This window comes from Triticum aestivum, chromosome 2A (genome assembly GCF_018294505.1).
Source record: "Triticum aestivum cultivar Chinese Spring chromosome 2A, IWGSC CS RefSeq v2.1, whole genome shotgun sequence".
NCBI classification, from domain to species: domain Eukaryota; kingdom Viridiplantae; phylum Streptophyta; class Magnoliopsida; order Poales; family Poaceae; genus Triticum; species Triticum aestivum.
In genome coordinates, this window is record NC_057797.1 from 713,945,952 (window position 1) to 713,967,918 (window position 21,967).

General features: G+C 46.6%; 1 pseudogene; it reads left to right on the forward strand.

The window, feature by feature from the left end:
* The first annotated feature begins 4,506 nt into the window (after positions 1 to 4,506).
* LOC123190467 (uncharacterized) lies at positions 4,507 to 12,293 on the forward strand (annotated as a pseudogene).
* Positions 12,294 to 21,967: the final 9,674 nt, after the last annotated feature.

A 21,967-nucleotide genomic window follows, 5' to 3' on the forward strand; every position in this document is an offset into this window, starting at 1 on the left:
CGATAATACCCCATGAGGCCAAGGAATCCACGTAGCTCCGTGGCATTGGTTGGAGTAGGCCACTCGTGCATCGCACTTGTCTTACTGGGATCGGTGGCCACACCTTGCTTGGAGATCACATGACCTAGGTATTCGATGCGAGGCTGAGCAAGGGAACACTTGGACTCTTTGGCATATAGTTGATGTTGGCGAAGAATGGAGAAGACAGTGCGAAGATGCTCCACATGTTCCTGTAGCGAGCAGCTGAACATGAGGATGTCATCAAGAAACGAAATGACAAACTTACGATTTGGACCATAGAAGATGGAATTTATAAAACACTGGAATGTTGGTGGTCTGTTCGTGACTCCGAAAGGCATGACTCTGAATTGGAAGTGCCCGTGATGTGTTTTGAAGGCAGTTTTCTCTCCATCCCCTTCTCTCATCCGTATTTGATGGTATCCAGCTCGTAAATCAATCTTGGAAAAGAATGCAGCGCCTGCAAGTTCGTGCAAGAGCTCGTCGATGATTGGCAGGGGAAATTTGTTCTTGATAGTAATAGTGTTGAGTCGATGGTAATCCACGCAGAACCTCCAAGTGCCGTCTTTCTTCTTTACTAGCAGCACCGGAGCTGCAAATGGGCTCATGCTGTGGGTTATCAGTCCTGTGCGGAGCATCTCCAAAACTTGCCGTTCTATCTCATCTTTCTGCAGCACCGAGTAACGGTAGGGCCGGCAGTTGACGGGGACTGCTCCGAGTTCCAAATTGATGGCGTGGTCATATTGCCTGTGTGGGGGAAGTGTGGTTGGCTCTTCGAAGACATCTCTTAATATTGTCAACACTTGTTGAATGGCAGGGAAAATAGGATCCTCTGTGTTATGGGAAGACAGGGCCTGCATGTCCACCAGAGCAGTGCCCCAGATCTCGTTCGCCTCGTGCATTTGCCATAATTGAGCTGCATCGAGAGCTGTGATAGCTGGTGTTTCGTCTGACCGGACACCGGTGAGATGCACTGGTGTTCCTTCACAAGCAAACTGAATTGTCTTAAGGTTCCAATCACACTGCATCGGGCTATGTTGTGCAAGCCAATCCACCCCCAGAACTGTGTCGTAGACTCCGAGTTGCAGGACACACATGTCTATACTGAACTTGTGTCCTTGTGCCGTCCATTGTAGCTGAGGAACCATTTCAGTGCACTGCAGCTGCTGTCCATTAGCCACTCTGACAGCTACTGTGGGTATGAGCTTGGTCGCTCAGCGATGCGTTTGGCAAAGGAGGCATTGACAAAGCTGTGGGTACTCCCGGAATCAACCAGCAACAACATTGTCTGGTCGCCAACGGTTGCATGAAGTCTGATAGTTTCCGCGGATTCGGTACCTTCCACATCGTTGGCTAACAGTAAACAGCAGGTCGGTTCTGTGGCCGCCGGCTCATCTAGTAATTCCAGAGCGTGCACCGCGTCATCGGACAGAACTTCCCCATACTCCCCTACCTCAATTGTCAAGAGCTGAGCTGAGCGCTTGCATTGGTGATCTCTGGAGTACTTCTCCCCACAGCGAAAACAAAGGCCATGTTGGTGTCTGTAATCGTGCAATTGGCGCTCTCTGCCAAAGTCATCTGTGGCTGGTTTGGCTGCTGCCATCGGTCGAGTAAGGGGCACCGTGGGCCCTGTGGATGGTGCTGGTGGTGGTCTTCCTAGTGGTGGTGCCACATGGGGCAGTGGTGATGATCTGCCCGTATGCGCTGGTCGCGACTTGGAACGCTAATTTTCAAGCTCCTCTTCCTGAATCCTTGCAAAAACTGTGGCCCTCGTGATGCTATTGGGTGCTTGAATGCGTACCGCTGCTCGGAGCTCATCCTTCAGGCCTAAGAGAAACTGAGTAACAAAGAATTTTGGGCTGAGTGTTGCATCCAGTGCGAGCAGATTGTACATGTAAACTTCGAACTGTTGTTTATAGTCCACCACACTGCCGGTCTGCCTCAATTGCAAGAGATTGTGCTGCTTGTGCATCATGGATTCAAACTCCTCTGGTCCAAACTCCTCCTCGAGGGCACGTCTGAACATATCCCAGTGGAGAACTGGGTGCTGCTGCCGAAACGCCCGGAGCCAGAGCGCGGCATGACCCTCAACATAGAGCGCTGTAGTGGCCACCCAATTGTGCTCTGGCACGCGATAGAGCTCGAAATAAGCTAAACATCGATCAAGCCAGAGGCGTGGGCCCTCACCATCGAATCGAGGAAATTGGTGTTTTGGTGGTCTGATGTCGTGATCCTCCCGTGGCTGTTGCAGGTGGGCGTGCTCGGGCGGAACGGCCAGTGGTTCTGGCCTAGGAAGCAGGGGCGGACCCTCGTTGACCAGCCGTGGAAGCTGTGGTCATCCGGTGAGCGTGTGCGGCATGGGCAGCGCACCCGGAGATGGGGTTGCACGGGGCCCCGGTGGTGGTGGTGGTGCGGTCCTTCCTTGGACGGCGGCGTGTGGAGCATGGCAGTGGCAGGGTTGTCGATGCCGGACCTGGCGGACAGAGCGGCCGAGGCCGAGGGAGATGCCACCTGACGCACGTCGTCGATCTCGGCTTGAGTGATCCCGATCTGTTTCGACAGGCTCTGCAGCTCCTGAGACACCTGCTGATTGAACTTGGTTTGCACCTCCGCGCGTTTGTCTGCCACCGCCTTCTCCTCGTCGAATCGCGAGAGGAGCCTCTCCATGAGAGCCGTGAGGTTGGATGTCTGCGTGTCCATGGCGGCCATGAGCTGCCATGTCTGCACAGAAGGCTTGGATGGCGCCGTTGCTCCCACTCCGAACAGATCGAACCCTGCACAGGATTTTGGGCGGATTCATCGAAGCGAATCTGCACCTGATGCAGTGGATGTTACCGATTTGCCAAGAGATTGTGGTGTGCCGGCGCGGATCTGATAGGAAGGAAGAAAAAAATTCGTGGCTCTAGATACCAATTGTGACGACCGATGAACCCTAGGAAAGGGGATCGATCGCACGGAGGGGAAAAGGAGTAGGTGAGGAGAGCAGGAGGGAGATAGACGAAGGAAGACGAGAAAGAGTTGTTCAGTATTCTCTCATTGCATAACTAGTCCACTGATACACGATGGGTTAAGTACCCACTCTAGGCCACACGCGGCCCATTACATCCACGGGCTCCAGCCCACTTGCTTATGGCCCAATTCCTCTCCTCACCTATTACATGTCCACTGATACACTTGTATCAGGTGTATCAGGTGTGACAGTCTACGTCTTTGCATCGTCGCCATCAGCTGTGACACTCGAACACCTCTCACAGACGCATCCTATCCTGTCATCCCGTCCGGCATTTTGCCACCAATGTCGCGAGTGCTTACGCGGTGAGGCAAATCTACCGCGGCGCGCGCCCCTCTGCGTGCGTCCTTCCCCCGGTGTCACAGCATGGCCGTCCAGTGCGCGTTCGCGCCCTTCACATGTTCGAGGGAATGACCGGCCGGAGAACCTGTGCAGGGTGCACGCGCGGATGGCCGTCGCGCAGGCGCAGGCAGCAACGCCGACAATCTCCATCTCTGGCGTGGACTGATGTTGTGGGCCTTGGCGCCACGTTCAGTTTAGGTCCGAGCTGGTCGGCGCACAGGTAAAGAGGGTGATTTTTTGTCGCACATCTTGCCTCCCTCCCTGGCCAGATTACCCATGTATACACACCAAGTGAATGTGTTGTCTGGTTACGGTCCTTCTACGTTCAGAGTTTTGAAGTATATCTTGAGCATACATATACAGTAGTTAATATCCTACTCTATATGCCAAAATTTGTCGCTGGCTAAAAGGTTGCACATACTTAACGGAAACTAAAGCATCTCAATTATGATCAGTGCCAAGCTATAACATGGCCCTTCGTGATGTTTTGTCCGGCATTGCTTGTACCATTTCTCCTGTCTGCATGTGCGTCCAGAGATTCCAGGCTGCTATAGGACCAATACCTATTGTTATTGCTGTTCTCTGGCCTCAGTTACCATGAAAGTGCTCAGTAGTTGGGATGTTACGTCATAAGCTTGTATTTTGTACAAGGCTGACAGCTATGTTATGTTTGATTAGTATAAAGAGGCTGCCCAGCCAAATACACCATTAGTTAATGCAACTATGGGCTCAAGACTTGACTCACGGCCACCATAATTCCACACCCCTGTGCAGACCCCGCTTCAAGCTGACATGGGGGCCATGTACGTCAGTTAAAGGGATTCTAGCGTTAGTTGGGGAACTTAGCTGTTTTTAGTGCATAGTTTGAATCATATCTTATTTGCGGCCTGCCATGTTTTTTGGTTAAGTTAGCTCTAGACTCAGTTTCCGTGAAACTGCTCTGTAGTTGGTATGTTAACATCATGAGCTAATCTTTTTTTACATGGCTGACAACTATGTTCTGTTTCATTAGTAAAGAGGAGTGTATTGCAGTCATACAAGTATACAACCAAACACCTTTAATTAATGCAACTGTGGTGCCAATACTTGACTCATGTGCTTCCTTGTAAGTTCCATATCTGTGGAAACCCTATCACCCTAGTTGTTACTTGGCAAAGCTAGCTGGTTTTGGTGCATAGTTTAACTCTCTCTCATTTGCTACCTGCCCAGTTCCTTCCTTTTGATGAATCATCGATCGTTCTCCTTTCCTCTAAATCCATCTATTTTGGTTTCTCCCCTGTGGAAGGCCTACTTTTGCTCCTGCTTGCTCTGCTGCCTCCGGTGTGCCTTGAGATGACGGGGCTTCTCATGGTAGTTGACGCGGCAATAGGATGGCTGGTGCAAACCATCCTTGGGAGCTTCTTCACTGAACAGATTGAAGCCTGGGCTTGTGAAATTGGGCTTGCTGAAGATGTGGAGAAGCTCAAATTTGAGATGAGAAACGTGGAGATGGTTCTTGCTGCTGCCGAGGGAAGGAGGATTGAAAACAAGCCTCTGGCACGTTCACTGGATGATCTCAAAGAGCTGCTTTATGACTCGGAGGACGTGATGGACGAGCTCGATTACCACCGACTCCAGCAGCAGATCGAAGAAGGTGCTTCACTCGTCTCTCTTGTTCCATCTCTGTTGCTTTCAGCTTTTGAATTTGCGTGATTGTAATTGCTACTTTGCCTATAGTTTTTTCCCTGCGTTCCAAAATGTTAGGCACCTAGTGCAAAGTATAGGTTTGAACAGCAATTTGAGGAACGACACATGCATTATATACATCTGATACTATTAGATTTGTACTTAGGAGCACTTCCCTATGGTATACTTTTTGTCACATGACCTATGTATTTTGTCACATAACCTAGGTAGCATTAACTGTTGGCCAAGCTCAAACCTGAACTACATGTGCGCCTTGTATTTTGCGACCAATAGAGTGATATATAACCAAGAGCAGCTGATTATCAGGGCAACCACCCTCAGATTGTCTCTTGCTTAAATGTGATCTCCTTCTGATGATATCCAAATACATACCAATTTTTCTTAGGCAAAAGGTAAAGGAGTCTCTTATGAAACTTTTCATATTTGTTACAAGTTACATGATAACATCTGCTTTTGCTCAAGTGGCTTTTGTTTGCTTGTCCCAAAATAATTGAGAGTTCTGTTATGCAGGGAAAGGTTGTAGTGCTCCTAGTGGTGTTAATCCTGAGGGAAGCTACGTGTCCTCATCAGCTCCATCTTCTGCTTATGAATTAGTATGCAGTGCCACAAGCCAAATGACTAGTTGGGCCTCATGCAGCAGAAAAAGGAAGCGTGAAGAGGAGGGGCCAGCTCAAAGTACTATGCTGACTTCTGAGATTAAACATGACATTTCTCAGAGGATCAACAGAATAGTGAAAGGTTTATGCACTATTGGCAGTTCCGTGCAGAGAGTTCTTCAGCTTGAGGTCTCGCGCCCCACTGCAACATCACTTGAGAGTCAGAATATTTCCAATAATGCTCGGCTGACAACTTCTGTTCCAGTTGAAGTTAAGATGTATGGGAGGGAGTCAGAGCGAGACAAGATAATAGAGCTGTTGACAGAGGGGGGTTCTAGTGATCTGAATGTTTTGCCGGTGGTTGGCATTGGTGGTGTTGGGAAGACAACTCTTGCTAGATTTGTATGCAAGGACCAAAGAATTAGAGATCATTTTGATCTGCAAATGTGGGTTTGTGTATCCACTGACTTCAATGAAGTGAGGATAACACGTGAGATCCTAGAGCATGTATGTGAAAATAGACAAGAATATGAAAATATAAGCAATTTCAATGTACTGCAGAAGAACCTTTTGAAGAATATCAAAAACAAAAGATTTCTGCTCGTATTGGATGACATGTGGGAAGACAAGGACAGGAATGGATGGATTAAACTCTTGGCTCCATTGAAAGGTAATCAAGCAAGTGGTTGCATGATACTAGCAACAATTAGAATGAATTCAGTTGCAAAAATGATACAAACGATGGATGAAGTCAGATTGAGTGGCCTGAATGAAAAGGAGTTTTGGCTGTTATTCAAGGCATGTGCATTTGGTAACAAGAACTACGAGGGTGATCCTGGTTTGCAGTCTATTGGGAAACAGATTGTGAAAGCACTAAAGGGCTGCCCACTAGCCGCACAAAGAGTTGGTGCACTTTTGAACACAAGTGTTAGTGATAAGCATTGGAGGGCAGTTCGGGACAAATGGAGATCTCTTCAACAAGATGCTAATGATATTTTACCCGTCTTGAAGCTTAGTTATGATTATCTTCCAGTCTACCTTCAACGCTGTTTCTCGTACTGCTCTTTATTTCTAGAGGATAAACGTCTTCATGGGAAAGAATTGGTTCCTGCTTGGGTATCACAGAATTTTGTGCAGTGTGAAGACCCTACGATGAAATTGGAGGAAACAGGGCAGCGATATTTGGATAGATTAGTTGATTTGTGCTTCTTCCAAAAGGTTGGCTCACGTTATGTTATGCATGATCTAATGCATGAATTGGCAGGGAAAGTTTCCTCAAATGAGTGTGCAACTGTACATGGATTGAAACATGAGGAAATTCGACCAAGTGTTCGCCATTTGTCAATCATAACTACTGCTTTTGATAAAGATAAAGCTGGCAGTTTTCCTATTGAGAAGTTTGATGAAATACTTCAGAAGATTGGACCTTTGCAAAAATTGAGGACTTTGATGTTGTTTGGGCAAAGCAGCATACATTTATTAGGGTCCTTGCGTACTTTATGCAAGAAGGCAAAATGTTTGCGGTTCCTAAGAATTTATGTGACAGATGCTGACATCAGCTCTATACATAGTTCTTTAAATCCATACCATCTTCACTATCTTAAATGTATTCATGATGTCATTATAAACAGATCATTGTATAGAGGCTACAACAACGCTGTGTTTCCTCAAGCATCGACAAGATTTTATCACCTTCTAGTATTGAATATTGGTATTTCAGGCAATTTTTCTGTGCCTACTGATATGCATAATCTTATTAATTTGCGCCATCTTCTTTCTCATTGGAAAGTGCATCAAGCAATAGCTTGTGTTGGAAACATGACCTCTCTTCAGGAACTAAGTTTCAAGGTTCGAAATGGTGGTAGTTTTGAGATAAGAGAACTTCAGTCCCTGAATGAACTTGTACTACTTGAAATTTCTCAACTTGAAAATGTGAAGACTAAAGAAGAGGCTAGTGGAGCCAGGCTATTAGACAAAGAGTATCTAGAAACATTATCCTTGTCATGGCAGATAACAGCACGAGCCTTCAAACAGAGGCAGCAAAGGATGTGCTGGAAGGTCTTCAACCACATCAGGACCTCAAAACTCTAAAAATAACTGGATACGGTGGTGCTACCTCCCCAACCTGGCTTTCTAATACTTCCTCAGTTACCTTGCTGCAGATACTTCATCTAGAGAAGTGCAGTGAATGGAAAATTCTTCCAACTCCTGCAATGCTTCCTTTCCTTAGGAAGCTGACATTGATCAGAATGTTGAATTTAACGGAAATCTCAGTTCCTTCCTTGGAAGAGTTGATCTTGATTGATATGCCAAAACTGGACAAATGTATTGGTTCTTATGGAATGGAATTGACTTCCCATCTAAGGGTTTTGATGATCAAGAACTGTCCTCAACTGAATGAGTGCACTCTTTTCCAGAGTTACTCTTCTTTCAACACTGAGCAGAAATCATGGTTTCCATCTCTCAGGAAACTCTCCATCGGGCAGTGTCCTCATATATTAAAGTACTTTTCTTCTCTCTAATTTTTCCTGTTCAATACATTTGCAAATTTTTGGAACTTACTTTTATAAATGATGTTGCAGCAACTGGCCAATCCTTCCACTAAGAGAAATGGAGGTGCTCAAGGAGTTGGAGTTGATGGACCTACATGTTGTCAGAGTCTCAGTTTCTTCTCTGGAGAAGTTGGTGTTGACTAAAATGACAAGCCTGGTATTTTGCAGCAGTCTAACCTCCCAAGGAGATCAAATGGGATTGCCATCTAGTCTGCGTAGACTTACCATCCATGATTGCCCTTGTTTGATAGTGTCACACCCTCTTCCGCCTTCTGCTTTGATTTCTGAGTTGTCCATCAGGGGAGCTCTGAGACTTGCAAGAATGAGTATAGAGCATAGATGGTTCTCTGTCGAATCTAATGAGTTGAGTGTGCTAGATGATAGTATCCTAGCATTCAGTAACCTTGGGGGCATAACATCGTTTGGAATAAGAAACTGCCAAAATCTGATCTCTCTTTCAAGTAAAGCTTTCAGCCAGCTCATTGCTTTAGAGTCCTTGGATATACACAACTGCCCTAATCTGACTATGTCAAACATTATGCCAGAGGTTGTCCTCTCATCTCTCAAACGTGTCTACATTGACAGATGTGGCGTAACTGGGAGGTGGCTATCTCAACTGCTTTCACATTCACCGCCCCTTGAGGAGTTACAATTAAGGGATTGTCCGTAGATAAAGTTTCTATCAATCAGTCAACCTATAGAAACAGAAGGAACCAACAGTTTGGCTTCAGCAGTGATGACCTTGGCCCAAGATGAACATGAATTGAAACTTCCATATAATCTCCTATGTTCTCTCAAGGTGCTATGCGTTCAGCAAAGCTTGGATCTGAAGTTCTCTGGGGGTAATAGAGATTCTACAAGATTCACCTCTCTTAGGGAGCTAGTCCTTTGTGGTTGCCCCGAGCTGGTCTCATCGTTGGTGGGTGAAACGAAAGATGATGGTACCGTGGAAGTTGGATTACTCCCTCCATCACTTGAAGACCTTACTATCACTCCTCTCCCAAGAAACTTCCAGTCCTTCACTCCTCAAGGCCTTCTCCACCTCAAAAAGCTAAGTCTATCAGATAGCCCATGTTTGAAGTCTGTACAGCTGCATTCTTGTACGGCTCTACAAGAGCTCCAAATCTGGCGCTGTGGTAAGCTGGCTGTACTGGAGGGCTTGCAGTTCCTGACCTCCATTCGAAGCTGGATATCTGGTTGAATCCCGAACTGTCTTCTGCATGGGAGCTCAAACTGCAGGAGCAAGAACAAGGTGGCAATCAAATTCAGCTGCTTCCTCTGTCACTTGATGAACTTGAGATTTGTGCTCTCACAGATAGGGTCCAGTCCTGTCTCTTGACCTGCCTCCCTGCCATCACCAAATTAGCAATACGGTACAGTCCAGAATTGACGTCTCTACAACTGGGATGCTGCACAGCACTGAAAGAGTTGGAAATTCGACACCACAACTCACTTGTGTCGATCGAGGGCCTCCAGTTCTGTAGAAACCTGACATCCTTGAAAGTATTTAACCCCCCTGGCCTAGCTTCCTGTTTGGAGCTTGTGTCGCATCAGCAAGGGGCCTCTGAGATCTGGTCCAGACTGGAAACTCTTGAGATTGATGACGCATCTGTCCTTTCCATGCCCTTATGCAAACAGCTCACATCTCTAACACACCTAGAGTTTTGTTCTCGGAATGTTGAACAGAGAGAGAGAGCTTTGTGAACCTAACAGGGGAACAAGAGAGAGGGTTACAACTTCTAACCTCCCTTCAAGAACTTCGATTTCGGTGTTACCCGAATCTCTTGTCACTTCCTGAAAACCTGCACAGCCTGACCTCCCTTGAGAGGTTATCTATATGTCATTGTCAGAGCATCACAAGGCTGCCAGACATGGGCCTCCCACCGTCGCTCAGGGACCTTGTGTTATTTTATTGCAGTGAGGAGCTAGGCATGCACGGCAGAATTGTAGCAACAGAGAAGCTAAAGGTCACGATTGATCATCAGTATGCGAATTAATCACCAGTGTTTACTTCTAAGGTACACTTTCGGAGCATTTTGCCTACATAATTAGTTTACATGCTCACCCTCTTTCTGCTAAAAGTAATTCATCTCTCTGCAGATTGCAGCCACCCGAGATGTTGTACATATTTCTGTGCTCCCTGTCACCAGAACATTTTTGTTCAAGCGTCATTCACCCCTTTGACTTTCCACAAGCTACTCTAGCTGCATGATGGATGGACCAAGGAAACCATGTTGAGAGTGGCAACTCTTTTTGTTTATCAGGGGCATTATGACCTTTCGCTTATTCTTGTGTCTTCTAGTTGCTGGCTGGCTGTGAGCTATGCCATATCAACTGGCCGTGAGTGCAAGCCTTACCATGGGGTATGTTTTTCTTTTCTTTGTTGCTTCTATTTTTATCCCGATTAGCTTTGTCAGTGGCTCCATGACGTAGTATTTGGTGATATTATATCTTCTCAGTTACTTTCTGATTAACTAATGAAAAGGCTCAAGTATGTTTTCTCCTATTTAATTACGCATCCCATCTTGTCCAGTTCCATTAATTCAACCCCGTGCTTATTCTGATCAGCACATATCAACCAACGCTGTTTTTTGTGTGGGGAATATCAATCAATGTTGTAAATAGGCTCTTAGGTATTGTTTGATAAAAAAATGCTGTTAACTAGAAACATGGTAATGCACTGCTTTGCTCTCAGACAATTTATTATTCTATCACTTCCTCTGTTACTCATTGAATTGGCTGGTATTTTCTATTTGTACTTTACTGTTCAGCATATGAGATATTATTTTAACATATAGGAGAAACATAAAGTCACTAGTTACTACCATCTGTCTCATGATGCAGTTTCACTATGAAAAAAGGATGGCAGTGAGTACTAGGTTTGTTGCTGAAGTATACTTGTTATTTTGCCCTAGGTTTGTTATTCAGTGAAACCACGCAGCAGATCATTGGAACCAACCTCACATGGTATGCTTGATGTTGCCATGTTACATCATGGCATTTGGAATCTGTGGCCAACCAGGACTACACATTAATTTGCTGGTTGCCTGGCTCTACTGTTTCGGGTACATTCGATTGATTATCATCACCTTCATTAACACGTGAGGCACCTTATCTTACATTCATGTATCTGCCTGCTTTTATATGGTGGACATTTGTTTCAGCTTTCGGCCAAGTTATATTGTAGTAAAAAAAAGAAAATGAAGTTCAAAAGGAAGTTTGGTCGTAAAAATGAAAGAAAAACATGCCATATAAAATTGGATGTTATGAATATGACATCACTCCACGGCTCCTCTTAACATATTCATCATCCTATAAGCAGAATGAATTAGAAGCTTATCTGATCTAAGCAGGATGAATTTACTGATGAGCAGTTTTGATTGTTTCAGGTGTACGTTGGCAGTTGGGCCATGCCCATGAATCACCCAGGCAGATAGCATTTCAACGAGGCACTTTTCCAAAGGTCGAGACAGTTCTCTTCAACTTGAGTGTCCAGAAGGCAAAAGATGATGGCAATGGCGATTTCTACTTTGGCCTGCAGAACCTCGTGTCCCTTCGGCAGGTCACTATGGGAATCGACCGTCATGGTGTCACACTTGCGGATGTGAAGGAGGCGGTGGCTGCATCGAGGCGCGCAGTCGATGTCCATCCCCAGCGTCCCATCATCATCTTTGATATTAGGCCACTTATACAACATGACGAGGTACAATCACCTAATTAATGATGTCCCTTTACATGCTTGCATTTTAAATCGTAGCACATTTGTTAATTTCATGATGACATATGCACCTTCTCTCTCATCTTAAATTCACGCACATAAGGCAAAGGAGTTGCATCCCGAGTTCATCATCGACGAAGAGCTGATCGGGGAGCAAAGGAAACTCCCTGAAAATTTTCAGAAATTTCATTCACAAACTACAAGTTGGGATTCAACATCCATAATTTATATTGGCTCTGTCGTAGGGCCGAGCGTGTGAATTTGTTGTTTTCTGTAAGCACGGGAACGCCAACCCACCGTGCCTAGTGAAATGCAAAATCTCTCCTCTTTTTTTTTCTTGCCTCGAAGTTGTTGTCATTTGGGTTATTTTCTTTTTCTTTTCACAGAAGTCATTTTTGTATATCTGCTAGACGGTTTCTCTGCTTTGGAGATTTGTACTTGACTGGTACAGACCGTCGCGTAGTATATCTGAGAGACAAGAGAGGATTTCAGAGTTATTTTCTGTCCTGCAGATATGAGCTCTCTTCGGTACAGTACAGGAGTGGCTTATCAGCCCACAGCACACACTGACTGCCACACATGGCCCACGCGTAAATTAACCCACTCAACTACGCCACCGCATTACCCGTCTCTGCATCACGGTGGCGCTATCCCGCATCTACGTCTTCGCATCGTTGCCATCAGTTGTGAGTTGTGACACTCGAACACCTTCTCTCGCGCCGCTCGTAGCCGCAGCAGATCCTGTCACGCTGTTGGAAATATGCCCTAGAGGCAATAATAAAAGTGTTATTATTATATTTCTTTGTTCATGATAATAGTCTTTTATTCATGCTATAACTGTATTATCCGGAAATCGTAATACACGTGTGAATACATAGACCACAATATGTCCCTAGTGAGCCTCTAGTTGACTAGCTCGTTGTGATCAACAGATAGTCATGGTTTCCTGGCTATGGACATTGGATGTCGTTGATAAAGGGATCACATCATTAGGAGAATGATGTGATGGACAAGACCCAATCCTAAGCATAGCACAAAGGTCGGTTAGTTCGTTTGCTAGAGCTTTTCCAATGTCAAGTATCTTCCTTAGACCATGAGATCGTGTAACTCCTGGATACCGTAAGAGTGCTTTGGGTGTACCAAACGTCACAACGTAACTGGATGATTATAAGGGTGCATTACAGGTATCTCCGAAAGTGTCTGTTGGGTTGACACGGATCGAGACTGGGATTTGTCACTCCGTATGATGGAGAGGTATCTCTGGGCCCACTCGGTAATGCATCATCATAATGAGCTCAAGGTGACCAAGTGTCTGGTCACGGGATCATGCATTACGATACGAGTAAAGTGACTTGCCGGTAACGAGACTGAACAAGATATTGGGATACCGACGATCGGATCTCGGGCAAGTAACATACCGATTGACAAAGGGAATTGTATACGGGGTTTGACCGAATCCTCGACATCGTGGTTCATCCGATGACATCATCGAGGAGCATGTGGGAGCCAACATGGGTATCCAGATCCCGCTGTTGGTTATTGACCGGAGAGTCTCGGTCATGTCTGCATGTCTCCCGAACCCGTAGGGTCTACACACTTAAGGTTCGGTGACGCTAGGGTTATCAGGAAGACAAGTATGTGATTACCGAATGTTGTTCGGAGTCCCGGATGAGATCCCGGACGTCACGAGGAGTCCCGGAATGGTCCGGAGGTAAAGTTTTATATATGGGAAGTTGTTAAACGGGCACCGGAAAGTTTCGGGGTCATACCGGTATTGTACCGGGACCACCGGAAAGGTTCCGGGGGTCCACCGGGAGGGACCCCCCTCCTGGGGGGCCACTTGGGCTGCGTAGGGATAGCATCCAGCCCCTAGTGGGCTTGGCGCCCCCCCCCTTGGGCCCACGCGCCTAGGGTTGGGGGGAGGGGGAACCCTAAAGGAGGCGCACCCCCTTGCTTGGGGGGCAAGCCCCCCACCCTTTGGCCGCCGCCCCCCTCTAGGGTTTCCCCTAGAGGGCCGGCCCCCTTGCCCCTCTCCTCCTATATATAGAGGGGTGAGGGGAGGGCTGCTACACCACAACTCAAGGCGCAGCCCCTCCCCTCCCCAACACCTCTCCTCCTCCGTACGTGCTCGGCGAAGCTCTGTCGAAATACTACTGCACCAACTGCACCACGCCGTCGTGCTGCCCTTGGAGCTGCCTTCCTCAACCTCTCCTTCCTCCTTGCTGGATCAAGACGGAGGAGACGTCGACCGTCCCGTACGTGTGTTGAACGTGGAGGTGCTGTCCGTTCAGCACTTGGTCATCGGTGATCCGAATCATGACGAGTACGACTCCATCATCACCATCCCCTTGAACGCTTCCGCACTCGATCTACAAGTGGTATGTAGATGCAAACTCTTACCCTTGACTCGTTGCTTAGATGAACTCATAGATGGATCTTGGTGAAACCGTAGGAAAAATTTTAATTTTCTGCAACGTTCCCCATCGGTGGCATCATGAGCTAGGTCTATGTGTAGTTCTCTTTGCACGAGTAGAACACAATTTTGTTGTGGGCGTGGATCTTGTCAACTTGCTTGCCTCTACTAGTCTTTTCTTGCTTCAGCGGTATTGTGGGATGAAGCGGCCCGGACCAACCTTACACGTACGCTTACGTGAGACCGGTTCCACCGATTAACATGCACTAGTTGTATAAGGTGGCTGGCGGGTGTCTGTCTCTCCCACTTTAGTTGGAGCGGATTCGATGAAAAGGGCCCTTATGAAGGGTAAATAGAAGTTGACAAAATCACGTTGTGGTTATTCGTAGGTAAGAAAACGTTCTTGCTAGAACCCAATTGCAGCCACGTAAAAGATGCAACAACAATTAGAGGACGTCTAACTTGTTTTTGCAGCGATTGATCATGTGATGTGATATGGCCAGAAGTTGTGATGAATGATGAATTGTGATGTATGAGATCATGTTCTTGTAATAGGATTCACGACTTGCATGTCGATGAGTATGACAACCGGCAGGAGCCATAGGAGTTGTCTTTATTTTTTGTATGACCTGCGTGTCATTGAAGAACGCCATGTAAACTACTTTACTTTATTGCTAAACGCGTTAGTCATAGAAGTAGAAGTAGTCGTTGGCGTGACAACTTCATGAAGACACGATGATGGAGATCATGATGATGGAGATCATGGTGTCATGCCGGTGACAAGATGATCATGGAGCCCCGAAGATGAAGATCAAAGGAGCTATATGATATTGGCCATATCATGTCACTACTTTATATAATTGCATGTGATGTTTATTATGTTTTATGCATCTTGTTTACTTAGGACGACGGTAGTAAATAAGATGAACCCTTACAACAATTTCAAGAAGTGTTCTCCCCTAACTGTGCACCGTTGCTACAGTTCGTCGCTTCTAAGCACCACGTGATGATCGGGTGTGATGGATTCTTACGTTCACATACAACGGGTGTAAGACAGTTTTACACAGCGAAAACACTTAGGGTTAACTTGACGAGCCTAGCATGTGCAGACATGGCCTCGGAACACGGAGACCGAAAGGTCGAACACGAGTCGTATGGAAGATACGATCAACATGAAGATGTTCACCGACGATGACTAGTCCGTCTCACGTGATGATCGGACACGGGCTAGTCAACTCGGATCGTGTAACACTTAGATGACTAGAGGGATGTCTAATCTGAGTGGGAGTTCATAATTTGATTAGAACTTAATTATCATGAACTTAGTCTAAAGCCTTTGCAAATATGTCTTGTAGATCAAATGGCCAACGCTCATGTCAACATGAACTTCAACGCGTTCCTAGAGAAAACCAAGCTGAAAGATGATGGCAGCAACTATACGGACTGGGTCCGGAACCTGAGAATCATCCTCATAGCTGCCAGGAAACAATATGTCCTAGAAGGACCGCTAGGTGACGCTCCCGTCCCAGAGAACCAAGACATTATGAATGCTTGGCAGTCTCGTGCTGATGATTACTCCCTCGTTCAGTGCGGCATGCTTTACAGCTTAGAACCGGGGCTCCAAAAGCGTTTTGAGCATCACGGAGCATATGAGATGTTCGAAGAGCTGAAACTAGTTTTCCAAGCTCACGCCCGGGTCGAGAGATATGACATCTCTGACAAGTTCTATAGTTGTAAGATGGAGGAAAATAGTTCTGTCAGTGAGCACATACTCAAGATGTCTGGGTTGCACAACCGTATGACCCAGCTGAATATTAACCTCCCTGATGAGGCAGTCATTGACAGAATCCTTCAGTTGCTCCCACCAAGCTACAAGAGCTTTGTGATGAACTACAATATGCAGGGGATGGTAAAGACTATTCCTGAAGTATTTTCTATGCTGAGGTCAGCAGAGGTTGAAATCAAGAAAGAACATCAAGTGTTGATGGTCAATAAGACCACTAAGTTCAAGAAAGGCAAGGGTAAGAAGAACTTCAAGAAGGACGGCAAAGAGGTTGCTGCACCCGGTAAGCCAGTTGCCGAGAAGAAGTCAAAGAATGGACCCAAGCCTGAGACTGAGTGCTTTTATTGCAAGGGGAAGGGTCACTGGAAGCGGAACTGCCCCAAATACTTAGCGGATAAGAAGGCCGGCAACACTAAATGTATATTTGATATACATGTAATTGATGTGTACCTTACCAGTACTCGTAGTAACTCCTGGGTATTTGATACCGGTGCCGTTGCTCATATTTGTAACTCACAGCAGGAGCTACGGAATAAGCGGAGACTGGCGAAGGACGAGGTGACGATGCGCGTCGGGAATGGTTCCAGAGTCGATGTGATCGCCGTCGGCACGCTACCTCTACATTTACCTACGGGATTAGTTTTGAACCTTAATAATTGTTATTTGGTGCCAAGTTTGAGCATGAACATTGTATCTGGATCTCGTTTAATACGAGATGGCTACTCATTTAAGTCCAAGAATAATGGTTGTTCTATTTATATGAGAGATATGTTCTATGGTCATGCTCCGATGGTCAATGGTTTATTCTTAATGAATCTCGAACATAGTGTTACACATATTCATAGCGTGAATACCAAAAGATGTAAAGTTGATAACGATAGTCCCACATACTTGTGGCACTGCCGCCTTGGTCACATTGGTGTCAAGCGCATGAAGAAGCTCCATGCTGATGGACTTTTAGAGTCTCTTGATTATGGATCATTTGACACATGCGAACCATGCCTCATGGGCAAGATGACCAAGACTCCGTTCTCCGGAACAATGGAGCGAGCAACCAACTTGTTGGAAATCATACATACCGATGTGTGCGGTCCAATGAGCGTTGAGGCTCGCGGAGGATATCGTTATGTTCTCACTCTCACTGATGACTTAAGTAGATATGGGTATGTCTACTTAATGAAACACAAGTCTGAGACCTTTGAAAAGTTCAAGGAATTTCAGAATGAGGTAGAGAATCAACGTGACCGAAAGATAAAATTCCTACGATCAGATCGTGGAGGAGAATACTTAAGTCACGAATTTGGTACACACTTAAGGAAATGTGGAATCGTTTCACAACTCACGCCGCCTGGAACACCTCAGCGTAACGGTGTGTCCGAATGTCGTAATCGCACTCTATTGGATATGGTGCGGTCTATGATGTCTCTTACCGATTTACTGCTATCATTTTGGGGATACACTCTAGAGACAGCCACATTCACTTTAAATAGGGCACCGTCTAAATCCGTTGAGACGACACCGTATGAATTATGGTTTGGGAAGAAACCTAAGCTGTCGTTTCTAAAAGTTTGGGGATGCGATGCTTATGTCAAGAAACTTCAACCTGAAAAGCTCAAACCCAAGTCGGAAAAATGCGTCTTCATAGGATACCCTAAGGAAACTGTAGGGTATACCTTCTACTTAAGATCCGAGGGCAAGATCTTCGTTGCCAAGAACGGATGCTTTTTGGATAAAGAGTTTCTCTCGAAAGAAGTAAGTGGGAGGAAAGTAGAACTCGATGAAGTACTACCTCTTGAGCGGGACAGTAGTGCAGCTCAGGAAGATATTCCTGTGATGCCTACACCAACTGAAGAGGAAAATAATGATGATGATCAAGGTACTTCAGATCAAGTTGCTACTGAACTTCGTAGGTCCACAAGGACACGTTCCGCACCAGAGTGGTACAACAACCCTGTCCTGGAAATCATGTTGTTAGACAACGGTGAACCTTCGAACTATGAAGAAGCGATGGCGGGCCTAGATTCCAACAAATGGCTAGAAGCCATGAAATCCAAGATAGAATCCATGTATGAAAACAAAGTATGGACTTTGACTGACTTGCCCGATGATCGGCGAGCGATAGAAAACAAATGGATCTTTAAGAAGAAGACGGACGCGGATGGTAATGTCACGATCTATAAAGCTCGACTTGTCGCTAAGGGTTATCGACAAGTTCAAGGGATTGACTACGATGAGACTTTCTCTCCCGTAGAAAAGCTTAAGTCCGTCCGAATCATGTTAGCAATTGCCGCATACTATGATTATGAGATATGGCAAATGGACGTCAAAACGGCATTCCTTAACGGGCATCTTAAGGAAGAGCTGTATATGATACAACTGGAAGGTTTTGTCGATCCTAAGAATGCTAACAAAGTATGCAAGCTCCAGCGATCCATTTATGGGCTGGTGCAAGCATCTCGGAGTTGGAATATTCGCTTTGATGAGATGATCAAAGCGTTTGGGTTTATGCAGACTTATGGAGAAGCCTGCGTTTACAAGAAAGTGAGTGGGAGCTCTGTATCATTTCTCATATTATATGTAGATGACATACTTTTGATGGGAAATGATATAGAATTCTTGGACAGCATTAAGGCCTACTTGAATAAGTGTTTTTCAATGAAGGACCTTGGAGAAGCTGCTTATATATTAGGCATCAAGATCTATAGAAATAGATCGAGATGCCTCATAGGTCTTTCACAAAGCACATACCTTGATAAGATTTTGAAGAAGTTCAAAATGGATTAGTCTAAGAAGGGATTCTTGCCTGTATTGCAAGGTGTGAGATTGAGCTCGGCTCAATGCCCGACCACGGCAAAAGATAAAGAAGAGATGAGCGTCATCCCCTATGCTTCAGCCATAGGATCTATTATGTATGCCATGCTGTGTACCAGACCTGATGTAAACCTTGCCGTAAGTTTGGTAGGAAGGTACCAAAGTAATCCCGGCAAGGAACACTGGACAACGGTCAAGAATATCCTGAAGTACCTGAGAAGGACAAAGGACATGTTTCTTGTTTATGGAGGTGACGAAGAGCTCGTCGTAAAGGGTTACGTCGACGCTAGCTTCGACACAGATCTGGATGACTCTAAGTCACAAACCGGATACGTGTATATGTTGAATGGTGGAGCAGTAAGCTGGTGCAGCTGCAAGCAGAGCGTCGTGGCGGGATCTACATGTGAAGCGGAGTACATGGCAGCCTCGGAGGCAGCGCATGAAGCTATTTGGGTGAAGGAGTTCATCACCGACCTAGGAGTCATACCCAATGCGTCGGGGCCGATCAAACTTTTCTGTGACAATACTGGAGCTATTGCCCTTGCGAAGGAGCCCAGATTTCACAAGAAGACCAGGCACATCAAGCGTCGTTTGAACTCCATCCGTGAAAATGTTCAAGATGGAGACATAGAAATTTGCAAAGTACATACGGATCTGAATGTCGCAGATCCGTTGACTAAACCTCTCTCGCGAGCGAAACATGATCAACACCAGAACTCTATGGGTGTTCGATTCATCACAATGTAACTAGATTATTGACTCTAGTGCAAGTGGGAGACTGTTGGAAATATGCCCTAGAGGCAATAATAAACGTGTTATTATTATATTTCTTTGTTCATGATAATAGTCTTTTATTCATGCTATAACTGTATTATCCGGAAATCGTAATACACGTGTGAATACATAGACCACAATATGTCCCTAGTGAGCCTCTAGTTGACTAGCTCGTTGTGATCAACAGATAGTCATGGTTTCCTGGCTATGGACATTGCATGTCGTTGATAATGGGATCACATCATTAGGAGAATGATGTGATGGACAAGACCCAATCCTAAGCATAGCACAAAGGTCGGTTAGTTCGTTTGCTAGAGCTTTTCCAATGTCAAGTATCTCTTCCTTAGACCATGAGATCGTGTAACTCCCGGATACCGTAAGAGTGCTTTGGGTGTACCAAACGTCACAACGTAACTGGGTGATTATAAAGGTGCATTACAGGTATCTCCGAAAGTGTCTGTTGGGTTGACACGGATCGAGACTGGGATTTGTCACTCCGTATGACGGAGAGGTATCTCTGGGCCCACTCGGTAATGCATCATCATAATGAGCTCAAGGTGACCAAGTGTCTGGTCACGGGATCATGCATTACGGTACGAGTAAAGTGACTTGCCGGTAACGAGACTGAACAAGGTATTGGGATACCGACGATCGGGTCTCGGGCAAGTAACATACCGATTGACAAAGGGAATTGTATACGGGGTTTGACCGAATCCTCGACATCGTGGTTCATTCGATGAAATCATCGAGGAGCATGTGGGAGCCAACATGGGTATCCAGATCCCGCTGTTGGTTATTGACCGGAGAGTCTCGGTCATGTCTGCATGTCTCCCGAACCCGTAGGGTCTACACACTTAAGGTTCGGTGACGCTAGGGTTATCAGGAAGACAAGTATGTGATTACCGAATGTTGTTCGGAGTCCCGGATGAGATCCCGGACGTCACGAGGAGTCCCGGAATGGTCCGGAGGTAAAGTTTTATATATGGGAAGTTGTTAAACGGGCACCGGAAAGTTTCGGGGTCATATCGGTATTGTACCGGGACCACCGGAAAGGTTCCGGGGGTCCACCGGGAGGGACCCCCCCTCCCGGGGGGGCACTTGGGCTGCGTAGGGATAGCAGCCAGCCCCTAGTGGGCTTGGCGCGCCCCCCCTTGGGCCCATGCGCCTAGGGTTGGGGGGGAAACCCTAAAGGGGGCGCACCCCCCTTGCTTGGGGGGCAAGCCCCCCACCCTTTGGCCGCCGCCCCCCTCTAGGGTTTCCCCTAGAGGGCCGGCCCCCTTGCCCCTCTCCTCCTATATATAGAGGGGTGAGGGGAGGGCTGCTACACCAAAACTCAAGGCGCAGCCCCTCCCCTCCCCAACACCTCTCCTCCTCCGTACGTGCTCGGCGAAGCTCTGTCGGAATACTACTGCACCAACTGCACCACGCCGTCGTGCTGCCCTTGGAGCTGCCTTCCTCAACCTCTCCTTCCTCCTTGCTGGATCAAGACGGAGGAGACGTCGACCGTCCCGTACATGTGTTGAACACGGAGGTGCTGTCCGTTCAGCACTTGGTCATCGGTGATCCGAATCACGACGAGTACGACTCCATCATCACCATCCCCTTGAACGCTTCCGCACTCGATCTACAAGTGGTATGTAGATGCAAACTCTTTCCCTTGACTCGTTGCTTAGATGAACTTATAGATGGATCTTGGTGAAACCGTAGGAAAAATTTTAATTTTCTGCAACGTTCCCCATCACACCCCGTCCGGCATTCCGCCACCGATGGCGCGAGTGCTTACGCGGTGAGGCAAATCTACCGCGGCGCGCGCCCCTCTGCGCGCGTCCTTCCCCCGGTGTCACAGCGCGGCCGTCCAGTGCGCGGCCGCGCCCTTCACGTGTTCGAGGGAATGCCCGGCCGGAGAACCTGCGCAGGGTGCGCGCGCGGATGGCCGTCCTGCAGGCAGCAACGCCGGCAACCTCCATCTCTGGCGTGGACTGATGTCGTGGGCCCGCCCTAGTGCCATGCTCAGTCCAGGTCCGAGCTGATCGGTGCACAGGTAAAGAGGGTGATTTTGTGTCACACATCTTGCCTCCCTCCCTCCCTGACCAGATTACCCATGTATACACACCATGTAAATGTGTTGTCTAGTTGCAGTCCTGCTACCTTCAGAGTTTTGAAGTATATCCTGAGCATACATATAGTTAATGTCCTACTCTATATGCCAAAATTTGTCGCTAGCTACAAGGTTGTACATACTTATCGTTATCGGAAACCAAAGC